Here is a 17,089-nt window from a genome sequence, read left to right as displayed (position 1 = left end):
GGAGGGATGACTTGACACTTGGATCACTAGTTAATTTGATTTGGATTTCTATTAATGACAATGATTCTACAAGGAAAGGATTGATGGGGTTTACTCTTGTGGGTTTTCCCTTGGCCTTTGGCCTAATTTATGGTGTCTCTTGTCTCTTGTCTCTTATGCACTTTTTCAATGAATAAATTGTTAATGTGTAATTGCTTGATGACATAACTAAGTGAAGTAAATGCAAAGAGAACATTTAATCAATCACAAGTAATTATCATGTTCAAAATTTCTAGTTTACAAACAAATTTAAACATGGTATTAGAGCTAGTCATAATCCAAGATAAGCCTAGTATGAGTTGAAGACAAGTTTGTATCTTTATTAAAGATTTAATCTAGATATAGTGAGACTTGTTAATCAAGTTTACAAAGGGTGTTATGGGCATACAGGTCTGAGTCTCTTGTTGAATTATTGGATGTAGGGTTGAGAATTTTTTTGGAACTGTCTTAAGGGATCATATGGAAGGCATGTCAAGGAATCAAAAAAGTATTATGCCATTATTGTAGCTGCTGAAGCTCGTATTAACTTTCCAATGGTATATAACATCAAATACATCTTTGTGGTATTGGTCCTTGATGTGTAGAAATTCCCACTGTAGATCACCTGGTAATGCAATGTACTAAAGCAAAACACTTGATCTACTACAAACAATTTAGCGAAAGCTTAATCGAACATGAGTAACATCAAGCATGAACAGATATAACTGAGAATGAGAAGTAATCAAGCATAACATAGAAGATATATCACTGGGGAAAGCACCAGCCTAAAACCCTAGCTCTATATTATCATACAAGTGGAAATCTTGTTCAAGTTAAAAAAAGAATTAGCTCTCAAGCTATCATGATCCCTCTGCACTCAAAACAATACAACTCATAGACTCAATAGACATAGAATATATCTTCCTCAAGCCCTTCAAGCCTCCTATTTCCTTGCGTAGTTTTGATTGGGGTCAAATGATATCACATGTGTGAATTGGCCTCATCACACTCACTGTAACCTCAGGTCCAACTGCGCAATCCATAAGGAATTATATTCCTTGTGCATGCAAGGCAAGGAATATTCACCAAGGAATATCCTAGCAACTGATAGTACACTGTCCCTCCATCTGATCTCAACTGGGTCTCTGACTGAACTGACATGCATGACTTATCCATGAGTGAATACTTAGTTATCTGAATTATAGTAGTTACATGCATGCAAGCATTAACTAACTGAACTCTCATTAATTTAACAAACTGTTAAATTAATCTAACTGGACTTGACTAAGTTAACTGATTACAACTCAATATTACAACTCATCCTTATCTCTTTAACTGAAGGTTAAATTCCTCAATTAATGGAGAAACTGTTGCATGTGCTCACATAGACTTCAAGTTTGATTTTCCTTAACTAATTAACTCAAGATGAATTAATTAATTTTCAAATTGCTGTTGATATCAAATTCGAATTTTACTTCCTATGTTTAGTCCAGGGACTGACTAAAATAAGAAGGGATCCCGAAATGCTATTTTTAGAAAAGCTATTTTTAGCACTTTCACTTTTCAACCATTGTAGCTAAGATCTCCAATGGCTGAACTGCTATTTATAGCCTGAATATTTATAGCAGTGCTATTTTTAGCATTTCTTGTTGCACACTGTTCAACATGATGATGAGTTAAATATGGTTCGAGCCTCCTCTTTCCTATGTATATTCCTATGACAAGTCCATGAAATTACGATGAGATAATTACAAGAAGCCTTGGTAAAAAGAATCTATGGAAGAAAGTGGAGAAGAGGGACATATGTGATTAAAGAAGGTGTCAAGACATTACAACAACAAACAATTGGACAGAAGGAAGGAAACTAAATTTTAGAGATAAGTTTGTTTTTAATATTGAAGGGTATTTTTGACGATTCTGCATTGATTGTGTAAGAAAGGAATATCATAAATACTTGTCATGTTCAAAGAAATTCAAGGATTTTCATTGGGTGCTATGTCAAAGTCATGAGAATATACATTGGATTAAGTGATATCCTATAACACATGAAGAACTTGTGAAAATCATGTCAAACATTGTAATCAAGGAAAAGGATATGTGTGAGTTTTCAATTTTATTACCTGCCATTGCCAAAAATCCAATACCCATCAAGAAAGAGTAGTGAGGACCACAAACTAGCATGAAGAAACTAGGAGTCAAAGCTCCGAGAAGTATTTACGCAAATAAAAGTGAAGAGTTGTTGTGGAGAAGAACCAACGACACTGTGAAGAGGAAAATTACAACTACATGAGGTTACCCATCACCATCTAAGTAATAAAGATGTCAGTTGTGTAAAAGGTAAAGATGCACACATAGGTGGGCCATTAAGATTAAGTTAGTAGTCGGTATTATTTCCCAGTGTGATATGATGCTTGCTATGGTATTTGATAGTGGAAGAGTTTCCAAAAGAAAAGGAGCCACTGTTAGTATTTTTGGTCGCAGGATTGAGGTAACCCTAGCCATAAAGGACTATGAATTAGACTGAAAAAATTTAGTCAAGTTGTGACCAAAATCATGGTTCCTTTGGTAGATGTGCTAAAGCCTTCAAGAAATAGTATTGTTGCATTCCTATGGAGAAAAATCCAAATTCATGAAAGAAGTAATCCGATCCTGTCCAAGGTCTGCAATAGGATTAAGGACGATCTAAGACTTTTCTCTGAGCAAGAACCAAGCATCATCAAGCCTAAAACCTAGAATGTTACGAGCTTGCTGTAAACAAAATCTAAAGATAAGGTTCATTTCTGAAGGAGGATAGGTCTTGAGGATTTTAGCATCTAGAGTTTGTAAACCCTAACAAAAGTATAAACTAAGAAAAATCTAGGGACAAACCCTAGGACTAATCATTTTCGCTGAAAGAAGAATCCCTAGCTCTTGAGAATTACATAAATGACATCATACTAATGGGATGACTAGAATGATTACAAGAAGTACAAGATTAAGAGGGAGTTGATTCTCTTCTCAAAAGATAAGTACTCTACATCTCCTTTCTTCGATTAGTATTGTTGCTATTATCTTTATCTTTGGATAATATTTTGTATATACTCTTTGCTTAATTGTATTTGTTCTTATATAACCTCCTAATAAGGTTTGCAAGTCAATGATAAGAGATGCCTAATATTTGACAACAAAATAAAGAAATGGAAGAACGTAGCAAATCACAACAGCTTCCCTGAATCATGGAAGAACATGAATGCGGAAAAAAGAGGGAAGTTTGAAGTATGCATTATAGAAGTCAAAATATAACATTCATCAAATGACAACATGGAAGCAAGAAAGTTCTCCCAATAAGAGGGAGAATATCATGTCAAGATGATTGCGTCAGTTAGAAAAGTTATCCCAGATTTTGAAGGAACCTCATGATTAAAGAAGACCTTGTATTTTTGGAAAGGACACATGAATCAAAAGAAGAAAGATTGACTTCAGAGGGAGTGGAAGCAAAATTTGACATGAATGTTCTTACACTACAACTTGGGACTTGAGGATACATCGATTGGGTTGGTAGAGATGATGATGTGTAGAGATACTACTAATGGTTGAGATCTGGTATGATTTATTAGAAGAGAATGAAGAAGGATTCTGTTTGACTATAGAGGCAGAATATATGACACTTTGTACATTTAGTTGTGGATGAGTTTGGATCTATAAACGTTTGATGGAGTATTTGACGAAATGTTACATTCGATCATAATATTCTATAAAGATTGTGAGAAAACTTGTTTTTTCAAAGAAGGTCTAAGAGATTTATGATTCAAGAATATGGTGTAGATAGGAGCCAATAATCTACAAAAAATTATCCATAAATGAACATGCAGTTGATGTAAGGGAAGTATGAATACTTTTGAGACAATCTTGGGCTTGTGGATATTTCCTCCCATATTGAGAGGGAGTGAGGATGGACACCTTATTCTCCATGTGTCATGTACTATGGCCAAGACTAACAACTGTAAGTCAAATACATGAACATGGATACAAATAATGGTAGATTGGATAAGCATCAGGGACCGACATTCTTGAGATATGTATTGTGACCAAGACTAACAACCTTAAGTCAAGTACATTAATATGGTATAAGAATGGTCCATAGAATTGACATTTCCTTGTGTCAACTATTGTGACAATGGATTATGAAATGGTCCTCTTAAGGACATTCTTTGGTGAACTAGGTGGAGTATGTGCCTCAGAGAGGCAATTGTGTGGTGTCATATTGAATGCCTCCCAACACTGTGCTCTGATATAATAGAGAGATATAGATTACTTGTCAAGGCCTTGGTACTTTGACAACGCTAGTTATGATGATGCTATCACTAGTGATGCTTATCAATATGGATCCTTTCTTATAGAAGCCTTCAACTTGAGAATATCCCAATGAGTCATTATGAATACCTCCCTAGTTAAGAGGGATTGTTAAAATTGTAACTAGGTTCAGTTTTCATAATGTATGATGTTGTAAAAATATCAAAAATAATTTATTTAAGTTAAAATAAAATTATTTTTCTCATGTCCCAAGTAGACCAAGTCGACCCTCCAGAAGACAAGTTGACTTGCCTAACAGTCGTGTCCCTTTGCATGAACAAATAACTATAAATAGAGCCAATTTGTCTCCATCAAATACACACTTCGATGATCTAATATGAGGCAAGGGGGATGAGATTCTTGAGGCAAAATTTCAAGTTTCTCTGAAGCATACATACAATTTTTTTGAGGCTATATTTCATTTTTATGATGTGAGTTCCCATGGCACATTTCTCTGTGATGATGCAAGTCCTTGTGGCACCTTTTCCTGTAATGATGCGAGCCTCCTATGACACCTATCTCACTGTGACATGCGAGCTACCTATGGCACTGTACTTATGTCTTATCCTATCCTTTTGTAGCACTACACTCCTGTGATATCCGAGCTATGTATGACACTGCATTTCTGAAACTATGAAAATTTTCTAAGGATGTCTATGTATATGACGTGGATTCTAAAGATAGGCATGTATAAACAAATTGGTTGAAAAAAACATGTCAAATTTTGGAGGGATGACTTGGCACTTGGATCACTAGTTAGTTTGATTTGGATTTCTCTTTATGACAAAGATTATATAAGGAAAGGAATGATGGGTTCTCCCCTTGTGGGTTTTGCCCTAGCCTCTGGCCTAGTTTTTGGTGTCTTTTGTCTCTTTTTCAATTTTTGAATGACTAAATTTTTAATGTGTAATTTGTTAGTGATATCACTAAATGAAGTAAATGTCAAGAGAAAATTTATTTATGAGTCATAAGTAAATATCATGTTCAGAAATTCTAGTTTACAAATGAATTTCAACAATCCATGCTTGGAAATTCAAGAATATTCTATAAGATCCAAAACAATAATTCTAGTTGAGGGTTTATGGAGTCAAAATTTACCCCTAGATGGCTATCAAGAAATGTTAAATACTAGGTTGTTTGTGGGAGAAGGGGTTCCATTCTATGTCATTGTGTTTGTTCCATAGTTGAATAGAGAATTCAAGAGTGGGAAGTTATAGTGAAGAACATCATGGGATAAGATTTTGTAGCAACCTTGTAGGTCAAAAGTCTTAGGTAACTCCACAAAGTGCATCTATTTATTTTTATTTGCATAGATACATACTAGAGAAAAGGGAAAAAAGAAGCCTCACCTTCTAACTGAGTTTTCTCCCATAAGGGTTTTCCAATGTAACATATTTTGTTTATTTAAAAATGGTGTGTATGTTATATGCATAATTTTCTATTCTACATTATTCTAATTTCAACGATTTGTTTCATTTAAGCATTAAAAACATAACGAATTTGGGATATAAAGGGCATTAACCTTCAAGATAAATATTTTAGTATTTTATCATACATGTTGTAACAAAATGTCCCAATGGAATATCCACTGCAATTATATATCAAAGAAAACCCTAGACATCTAGGATTTTTATGGATGGAAATTAAATATAAGCTACTAAAACTGTAAATTTACTTTAAAGCATAAATAAAATTTGAAACTGTGAAAATACAATTGACTAGATGGAAGAAGACTTGTGCCTACTATTGTTTTGGGAATATGGGGTAAAATGAGGACTCCCTTGAGAGGATATAAGTATATCTAGGGTGATATCTAGTGATGTCTACTACAACCATATAATATCCACCTAGTTCCTTACAAACTTCAAGATAGTTCAAGGGATGATACTCCACTAGTAATCTTCCAAGGGTTTTGAAGAAGAGATTTGTTCAAGAGAAATATGGAGAGTGAAAAAACAATACTAGAGAAGCTTTGGGATTCTCTCTCTTTTTCCCAAATTTCTAGAACCAACACAGGTGCAAAGGGTAGCAACCTACAAGTGATCAAAGCAGGCCACAGTGAAGCAACCTGTAGGTGAACATTGTCCAGCAAGAGGCTAGGGTACGTTGGTTCTAAAACTAGCTCAGATGATGCAGTTTAGGGAAGAAACTCTGGGGAATAAGAGATTCATGCATAGGTCTTTGTGCAATGATGATGTAAATGGGGAATAGGATGTTGATTTATTCCATTAGGAGGCTGATTGATCAGATGTGAAAAAATAGCCTATAATAGGATCGTAAAGAGATAAAGCATTTTTATATTTTCTTAGGGATTTTACTAGGAAAATAATGTTTTTTTTTGTATCTAGAGGAATGAACAACTAAGTCAGTCACATACTTGCATGACACGAGGTTGATTCTTACCACTACCACTATAACCACTAGGTTCCTATGTACACCCCTTCCGCAAAAACAAATAAATCCGTAGGATTTGAACCTAAAAATTTTTGGTACATAACACTTCATTATTACGATGATCTTCAATTGAGCTACCCGTCGAGGGCTACTAGTAAAATAAAGTTATTTTTAATGAAAAGGGTGTTAAATCTCTCACAAGAGAAGCACTTCTCATTTGCATTCATTTCTAGAATCTGTGGCAAACAATTACTTGTATACTGTGACTTCTATATTTTTTCTATGGTTGAATAACTACGACAAATTCTTGAGAATGATTTATTGTCAATGTTTTTACAATTTCATGGATTCTCTTGGATAGGGTTTTATGCATGAAACATTTTTTTTAATAAGGGGTAACCATTTACCTCAGATAAATCTTTTGAATCCTATCCTATCCTACCTTGAGTTTCCATCCCTTTCCTTAAATATCATCCTCCCATCAAGAGTGGATCTCAATCCCAATATTGGTAAAAGGATAAAAACTCCCAACTTACCTCACTCCTCTATATATTTACAACCTTCCTTATGAAAGGGGTTGGCTTTTGGAAAGTGATTCTACGCTTATGCTACTATTGTGAAAGTTATCCTTTCATGCATTTAGGGTGATTGGAGGTGCACTTTCTGACAAAGGAAGGACAAGTCAACAACTTGGAGGAGCTCTTCTACAATATCAAAACCTATTTATGGTTGTAATTCACTCCATTTATATCAATACAAAGGGTTCTTTGTTTTCCTATATGTGATGTTGTTATTTCATATGTTTCAATACCATGTTGATATGTTGAATAAAGTAGATAGATGATGCTACATAGATCTTGTATTTTCTTGGCTTGTGTTGTTTGGTTGTGCAGGTTCTAATTTTGGCAGCTGGAGCTAGGATTAGAGAATTAAAGCCAAAGAAGGAGCGAAACATACGACATATTCCAAGTAGGTTTCATCCCTTCATCTACTTACTTTAAGGAAAATATTGGGTCCTTTATTTTTAGGGGAGATACTTTTGTCTGCAATTGTAAATCCCGCATAAAAAATTAGTGACCATACTGGGTAACGATGTATTCCCTTGGCGGTTTCTTTGTCCATTGTGTTTTCTTTACCTCTTTCATAGACCTTTGCTTCTTTAACCAGCCAAGAATAGACCTAGGAAGTGATTTCATCAGTCTTGTTTACAATTTTTGTTTCGGAATCCTCTTTCCCAGGACTAACACACCCTCTGGTCTGCTAATAGAGCATTGCACCCAACCTGGGCCCTCTCTGTGCCTGTGTTGCAAAGCATTGATGCCTCTTTTGCACCTGCGTTAATCCCTATTTTTGCACAAAATTTGTCTTGTTTGCTCAGTGTTGCTTTGATCAGCCTACTTCCATCTAACCTTCCCTAAGTCTTGAGTGTCTTGTGGTCTATTTGGAGCCTCCATTTGGTTTTAATTTATGTGTGATTTCCTTTGGTAAGAATTGATTTCTATTTTTCTTTTTTCTTATCATTAGGTCGCTTGCAAACTTGTTTTGCTTGACCATTGATCGCTTGGATGAATTTTTATTCTAGTCCTCATTTTGAAAAGTGCATTTGAATCAATGATTAGACTTTACATCTTAGTTTTCCTCATTTTCGAAAATCAAGTGTGGTGAAAATGAAAAATCTTGCATTGGAATTTAAGGTTTTTGCATCTACATTGATTTAGGAATAGTTCCACGAAAAGGGAATTGCATTGAGCATCTTGTTTGCTGTATTTTCTATGCTGCATATTGTTTGTCTCTTCCCTTCCTTAGCTATATTTTCATTGAAGAGAAAGATTCCATTTCCTTAGGCTAGATTTCATTTTAGGGAATTGAGGTCAATTTGTAGTGAGCCATAAAACTGAAACTTAATTCAAGATCAACTTAAAATTTATCGAACCAACATAAGGAGAATTTGTAAGATAGGTCTAGTCTAGAGATTTGTTTCGATGTTGTTAAATGTAGGAGTTGTCATTTTATTCTAGCGTTGCATCGTAGGAGGGAAATCCTGTTCCAAGTATGTGAATAGGATTGTTCTCCACGTACCTTTGGGTATATTGGTGGTGCTCCATGCATGTAAAGTATATGGGAAAGCTCTCATAAAATGATTACGCATTAGACAACAATACTATAGACTGCATTCCAATGTAACGTCACTTATATTTTTGGAGTCCCCAATAGGTTGATATCTATCCATAGGTAACTGAGTCTATCACCTTGTATACCATGATACACCAAACACAACATTGAGGGAGATTGACTGTCGTATGTTAAGTCCTTGGTTCACCAAGGTGTATATTGCAGTTCACAGTTGTTTGGTAATCCTTTATGCCTAGATTATCCCCCTTTTGATTTACTTCTTTTTTGTGTTAATAAAATTTACTATCCAAAATGGAACAACAAGCTCCCCTACTCTACAGGTCGTGTAGAATGCAAAATAAGCCTCCTCTTCCACTAGAGGCTACTCCTGGCCATAGTCAGAAGCATAAAATAACGCAAACTACCGAACTGGGAAACTCGAGAACTACTTCTAGTCCTCCTCCTGAATCTCATAAACCAAAATCCTCTGTCCCCTTGAGTACCAAACCTGAGGTTACATCTACTCTTGTCGATGAAACTGACACAAACGATATTGAATTACTTGAAACTTTGTTGCCTGAGGTTATACAATCTGAATTTCCTGAGTCAGAAACTTTATTTCCTGATGTCATTGAACCTGAGGAGCCTCAATAATATTTAGCTATTACTTTAGGTATTCCATCTTCTATTCCTTTGTCTTAGACAAATCTGCCTACTATATATCTCAGCCCTGATGGTGAACCACTTGCACATGGACTTATGAGTATCGAGGAGATCCCACAAGAAGAGCCTCATCCTTCTACTCATTTTGAGGGACTTTTCCTTTATCCAACCCATTGTCTTCTTCCTCCTCCACCTCTTGTACTAACTCCTTTGCCTGGTTCTTTAGACTCACTCACGAATTTCACGCGGAAATCTACATCGGGATTATTGACCATGACTGGAACCGATATGGCTTCCCAACCTATTTTTACCACTATGGCTGAAACATCAAATGTCACTTCCACATATAAGTTTTTGACATCACCAGAGGCACATCTGTATGGTGGCCCTTCCATTTCACCAAGTTATTAGTCCTTATATGGTACCTTCTCTGGTGCATATCCAAGTTTATGGACATCCCCCATGTCTTCCACTTCGAGAATTCCATCTGGCGCTGCTCTTATGAGTGCTTCTCAACCTGCTCCTTCTCCTCCTCCTACATCAACAATTCAACAAAAGGCTAGCCCTTATGTTAGTGGGCAAGGTCCTCTTCAACAACCTAATTACCCTTATGTTGGGTACCCTCCACATGGGGGGAAGTTGCCTCCATCATCCCCTCCCCATTTCGTAGGGGGAAACTTGTTGTTGGTATACCTCAAATTGGTAACCAACCATATTATAGTCCTCCTTATCCTGGGATGGCTGCTAGTGTTTGAAAGCCTACTTTCCCCGTTCAGCCTGGTTTGATGTTGGGTTCATTATTTGTTTCCCAACCTATGCCATCTTTGTCTCAAGTTCCTACTCCTCAATATGTACCTCAACAAGCTCAAATTAATGTAACTCAACCTGTATAGGTTGTGATTTCATCTCAACCTATTCCTTTAGTATTTGGTACCTCTTAGGTCCCACTTACTCAACCTTTACAAGTTATTTTGCATTCTCAGTCACTTGCACAAGGTATTCCTCAAATTCCAGTATGAGAAACTGTGTATGGCATGGAATAGTCTCAATCGAACCCTCTTTATCATGGGACAATGCAAACTCCCATCGGGAAATAGTATAGACCTTATCAGGGTATTCCTCAGGTGCCTTTTCAAGGACAACAAATTCATGGTTACCCTAGGGCTGGCCAACAAGGTCACTTGTATTCTGGCTATCAGAATCCTCTTTATTTTAGTACCTAGGTTCCTTATTACCAGAAACCTCCTTATCCAGGAATGCAAATGCATGTTTCCCAGGCTATTCCTTCATATCCAGGTCATCCTCCACCGAAATTTAATCGACAATTTCCTTTTGCGGCCATTCTCGAGTTGCCAGATTTGACTTCGCTCACTAATGACCCCATCGCTCATTCACCTTGGTGGCTGATTATTCCTACCAAATTGCCTTCCAATATCCCTATATTAAATGGGAATCCAGGAGAATACCTGTTGACGCATGTCATGATGTATCATCTATGGTGTTCATCAAATTCCCTTAAAAATGATTCTATTCGACTTCGTATTTTCCAAAGAACACTAATGGATGCTACTGCTAAATGGTATATTGAGTTACCTAGAGATTCATTCCATGATTTCATCTCCTTAGCCGCAACCTTCCTCAAACATTTCCAACTACCCATCAAATACGAAAATGGAACAAAATTTTTAACTATCTTCAAATAATCTGATTCCACTCACATTTCAGATCACATTCATGAGTCGAGGCGTAATTGCCAGTTGGTCAAAACTTATGTTCCCAATTAGTTTCTCATGGAATGGTTTACCAAATCTCTGTTGGCACCCATAATAGAAGACGTGGCCAAAGGTGGAGTTGTGACTGAAGAGCAAGTGATTTCTTGCGCGCAATATTTGGATATGATTTATACCCAATCCGACACTCTCTATGATAAGATACCAAACACTTCAAGACCTTCGAATACCATTCCTCCTCCGCCTGGTAAAGAAAATCGTGTCGTTGATGGAATTATTAGTTCTACCAGCATGAAGACAATGAGTAAACCATTTGGTATTGCTCCAACCGCATCTGCTCAAAACCCTCAATCCCATCCTCATGTGGCTTCTGCTTCCGAGATAAACGTCGTTTCATCTGATAAAATTAAGTCTCAACAACAACCTGGAAGCAAGAAGAAAGGACAGGTAAGAAAAAGAAAGATCCATCTCCTCAGGATAAACAAACAAATCAATATTTTGATGAGAAACAAAAGCCTCGATATCTTTGCTTGATTTGCAACGAAGAACACTTTACACGTGATTGTCCTCGCCGCACCGAAGTGAATCAATTTCTTAAATCCTCCACTTATTCTGCAGTGTTGACTGACTGATTTCCTGATCAAGAGACTCATATGGTTGCTTAGGACCCATCCTTCTCTAACACTATTTTGATGCTTTCCTCCTCAAAGCCGAGATCTGATATTTTAGTAGCTACTCGAAACAATAATTATGGTAATGTGAATCCACCGAATGGTCAAGCTATTGATCAACCTGCCAGTTCGACACCATCCTCGTTAGATCCCACTCCATCATCGTTTCCTACCGAAGTGACTATTAAACCTCCAAATGGAGTTATTCATAATTCAAATTTCAACCCTCATGCAAGAGCCTCTCAGAATTATAACGTAGTTGAAGACTTGGCTCAGTGTTCATTTTATGGAATTCAGGTGAATTTGTGGTGAGCCATAAAACTGAAACTTAATTCAAGATCAACTTAAAATTTATTGAACCAACCTAAGAAGAATTTGTAAGATAGGTCTAGTCTAGAGATGTGTTTCGATGTTGTTAAATGTAGGAGTTGTCATTTTATTCCAGCGTTGCATCCTAGGAGGGAAATCCTGTTCCACGTATGTGAATAGGATTGTTCTCCACGTACCTTTGGGTATATTGGTGGTGCTCCACGCATGTAAATTATATGTGAAAGCTCTCATGAAATGATTACGAATTAGACAACATTACTATAGACTGCATTCCAACATAACGTCACGTATATTTTTGGAGTCCCCAATAGGTTGATATCCATCCATATGTAACTAAGTCTGTCACCTTGTATACCATGATACACCAAACACAACATTGAGGGAGATTGGCTGCCATATGTTAAGTCCTTGGTTCGCCAAGGTGTATATTGCAGTTCATAGTTGTTTGGTAATCCTTTATGCCTAGATTATCCCCTTTTTGATTTATTTCTTTTTGTGTTAATAAAATTTACTATCCAACATGGAACAACAATATCCCCTACTCTGCAAGTCATGTAGAATGCAAAATAAGCCTCCTCTTCCACTAGAGGCTACTCCTGGCCATAGTCAGAAGCATAAAATAACGCAAACTACCGAATTGGGAAACTCGAGAACTACTTCTAGTCGTCCTCCTGAATCTGATAAACCAAAATCCTTTGTCCCCTTGAGTACCAAACCTGAGGTTACATCTACTCTTGTCGATGAAACTGACACAAATGATATTGAATTACCTAAAACTTTGTTGCCTAAGGTTATACAATCTGAACTTCCTGAGTCAGAAACTTTATTTCTTGATGTCATCGAACCTGAGGAGCCTTAATAATATTTAGCTGTTACTTCAGGAATTCCATCTTCTCTTCCTTTGTCTCAGACAAATCCGCCTACTATATATCTCAGCCCTGACGGTGAACCACTTCCACATGGACTTATGAGTATCGAGGAGATCCCACAAGAAGAGCCTCATCCTTCTACTCATTTTGAGGGACTTTTCCTTTATCCAAACCATCATCTTCTTCCTCCTCCACCTCCTGTACTAACTCCTTTGCCTAGTTCTTTTGACTCACTCACGAATTTCACGCAGAAATCTACATCGGGATTATTGACCATGACTGGAATCGATATGGCTTCCCAACCTATTTCTACCATTATGGTTGAAACATCAAATGTTGCTTCCACATCTATGTTTTCGACATCACCAGAGGCACATCTGTATGGTGGCCCTTCCATTTCACCAAGTTATTAGTCCTTATCTGGTACCTTCTCTGGTGCATATCCAAGTTTATTGACATCCCCCATGTCTTCCACTTCGAGAATTCCATCTGGCGCTGCTCTTATGAGTGCTTCTCAACCTGCTCCTTCTCCTCCTCCTACACCAACAATTGAACAACAGGTTGGCCCTTATGTTAGTGGGCAAGGTCCTCTTCAACAACCTAACTATCCTTATGTTGGGTACCCTCCACATGGGGGGAAGTTGCCTCCATCATCCCCTCCCCCTTTGGTAGGGGGAAACCTGTTGTTGGTATACCTCAAATTGGTAACCAACCTTATTATAGTCCTCCTTATCCTGGGATGGCTGCTAGTGTTTGGAAGCCTACTTTCCCTGTTCAACCTGGTTTGATGTTGGGTTCATTATTTGTTTCCCAACCTATGCCATCTTTGTCTCAAGTTCCTACTCCTCAATATGTACCTCAACAAGCTCAAATTAATGTAACTCAACCTGTATAGGATGTGATTTCATCTCAACCTATTCCTTTAGTATCTGGTACCTCTTAGGTCCCACTTACTCAACCTTTACAAGTTATTTTGCATTCTCAGTCACTTGCACAAGGTATTCCTCAAATTCCAGTACGACAGATTGTGTATGGCATGGAATAGTCTCAATCGAACCCTCATTATCATGGGATAATGCAAACTCCCATCGGGCAATGGTATAGACCTTATCAGGGTATTCCTCAGGTGCCTTTTCAAGGACAAGAAATTCATGGTTGCCTTGGGGCTGGCCAACAAGGTCACTTGTATTCTGGCTATCAGAATCCTCTTTATTTTGGTACCTAGGTTCCTTATTACCAAAAACCTCCTTATCCAGGAATGCAAGTGCATGTTTCCCAGGCTATTCCTTCATATCTAGGTCATCCTCCACTGAAATTTAATCGACAATTTCCTTTTGTGGCCACTCTCGAGTTGCCAGATTTGACTCGGCTCACAAATGACCCCATCGCTCATTCGCCTTGGTGGCTGATTATTCCTACCAAATTGCCTTCCAATATCCCTATATTAAATGGGAATCCAGGAGAAGACCTATTGGCGCATGTCATGGCGTATCATCTATGGTGTTCATCAAATTCCCTTAAAGATGATTCTATTCGACTTTGTATTTCCCAAAGAACACTAATGGGTGCTACTGCTAAATGGTATATTGAGTTACCTAGGGATTCATTCCATGATTTCATCTCCTTAGCAACAACCTTCCTCAAACATTTCCAGTTACCCATCAAATACGAAACTGGAACAAAATTTTTAACTAACTTCAAACAATCTGATTCCACTCACATTTTAGATCACATTCATGAGTGGAGGCGTAATCGCCGGTCGGTCAAAACTTATGTTCCCAATTAGTTTCTCATGGAATGGTTTACCAAATCTCTGTTGGTACCCATCATAGAATATGTGGCCAAAGGTGGAGTTGTGACTGAAGAGCAAGTGATTTCTCGCGCGCAATATTTGGATATGATTTATACCCAATCTGACACTCTCTATGATAGGATACCAAACACTTCAAGACCTTCAAATACTATTCCTCCTCCGCCTGGTAAAGAATCTCATGCCGTTGATGGAATTATTGGTTCTACCAACATGAAGACAACGAGTAAACCATTTGGTATTGCTCCAACTGCATCTGCTCAAAACCCTCAATCCCATACTCATGCGGCTTCTGCTTCCGAGATAAATGTCATTTCATCTGATAAAATTAAGTCTCAACAACAACCTAGAAGCAAGAAGAAAGGAAAGGTAAGAAAAATAAAGATCCCTCTCCTCAAGATAAACAAACAAATCAATCTTCTGATGAGAAACAAAAGCCTTGATATCCTTGCTTGATTTGCAACGAAGAACACTTACACGCGATTTCCCTCACCACACTGAAGTGAATCAATTTCTTAAGTCCTCCACTTATTCTGCAATGTTGACCGACTGATTTCCGAATCAAGAGACTCATATGGTTGCTCAAGACCCTTCCTTCTCTAACACTATTTTGATGCTTTCCTCCTCAAAGCCGAGATCTGATATTTTAGTAGCTACTCGAAACAATAATTATGGTAATGTGAATCCACCGAATGGTCAAGCTATTGATCAACCTGCCAGTTCGACACCATCCTCATTAGATCCCACTCCATCATCGTTTCCTTCCGAAGTGACTATTAAACCTCCAAATGGAGTTATTCATAATTCAAATTTCAACCCTCATGCAAGAGCCTCTCAGAATTATAACGTAGTTGAAGACTTGGCTCAGTTTTCATCGACTATGTCGACTCTTGAGGTGTTGCAAAAATGGCCCGCCCAAAAGAAGGCTTTACTTTTAGCTATTGGATGTGTGGATCAATTGGATTCCAACCTCGTCATTTTCTTTCATGAAAACTATACCCCTCAGCTTCTAGCTCAATTAGATTTTATAATCCAAGTTGCCATTTGTTTTAAAAAAATTCATCGTTCTATCATGGATGAAGGAGCCTCGACTTGCATTATGTTCATGTCTTGCTGGAAGGCGATTGTTTCTCCTCAACTGAGCCAGTCACATACTACATTGAAATACTTTGACGGGAGAACATACAAACCTTGTGGGATTTTGAACTCCCTGGAAGTTGAATTAGGGGGAAAAACTATGTCCATAGAAGTTGAAATTATTGATGGACCTATCGATTAAAATATTCTATTGGGACGTACCTGGATTTATGCCATGGCTATTGTCGTTTTGACTTACTTTCGTATGATCAATTTTTGTCATAAAGGAGGGATTGTAGCCATAGACCAACTCACCTTTTTCACCTCCGATTCACATGTTACTTGAAGTGTCCCTCTTGTAGGGGAAATTTTACAGTCATATTAGCATGTTAGAGTTGGATTGTTGAAGGATTCTTCACGTATGGGAATATTTTCACTCCCTCCTACTCTCCTTCCCGACAACTCATCTTTGGTAGCCTATATCAACATGATATTGTCTTCTACTATCTTGGCCGATCCATGGCTTGTACCAGATGAAACTAATGCTGCTAAGCCCCATTGAGCTATATTAAGAAGCCATTGATTTGGCTTATGCAGTTTCTTCTTTTGATTTGCTTAATTGGGTAGACAGATTATTGGATTATGGTACGTCTTCCAATCCTTTCTCGCATGTATTCCTTATCGATGAAAGCATCATGGAGATCATGATGTTGGATGATGTGCCGTGGGATGAACATCATAATCGTTCCTCCTTACCTGACTCCATTGAGGATAGTCTTAGTGATGTATACTGGCCCAATTATTTCGAAATTTTTACGAATTCCGTGTCTATTCATAAGGTTGATTTAGAAAATAAACTTTCAAATATCAAAGAGACAATACTGGTTGAAATTTCCATTAAGCCAGGTGTTGTCGAAAATCTACACATTGGAGTATATTGTTCTCCATCCGAGATCGAGAATTATCGAGCCCTTTTTCGTGAGTTCCGAGATGTCTTTGCTTGGAGCTACGAGTAAATGCCAGATATCGACCCAAATATACTTTTACATGAAATTAAGACATATCCTAATGTCAAACCAGTCT

Source organism: Pinus tabuliformis, chromosome 6, assembly GCF_031772625.1.
Source record: "Pinus tabuliformis cultivar Carrire ecotype Pingquan chromosome 6, CPIR1, whole genome shotgun sequence".
NCBI classification, from domain to species: Eukaryota; Viridiplantae; Streptophyta; class Pinopsida; order Pinales; family Pinaceae; genus Pinus; species Pinus tabuliformis.
The sequence above is the reverse complement of the archived record's forward strand: the minus strand, read 5'-3'. Positions refer to the sequence as shown.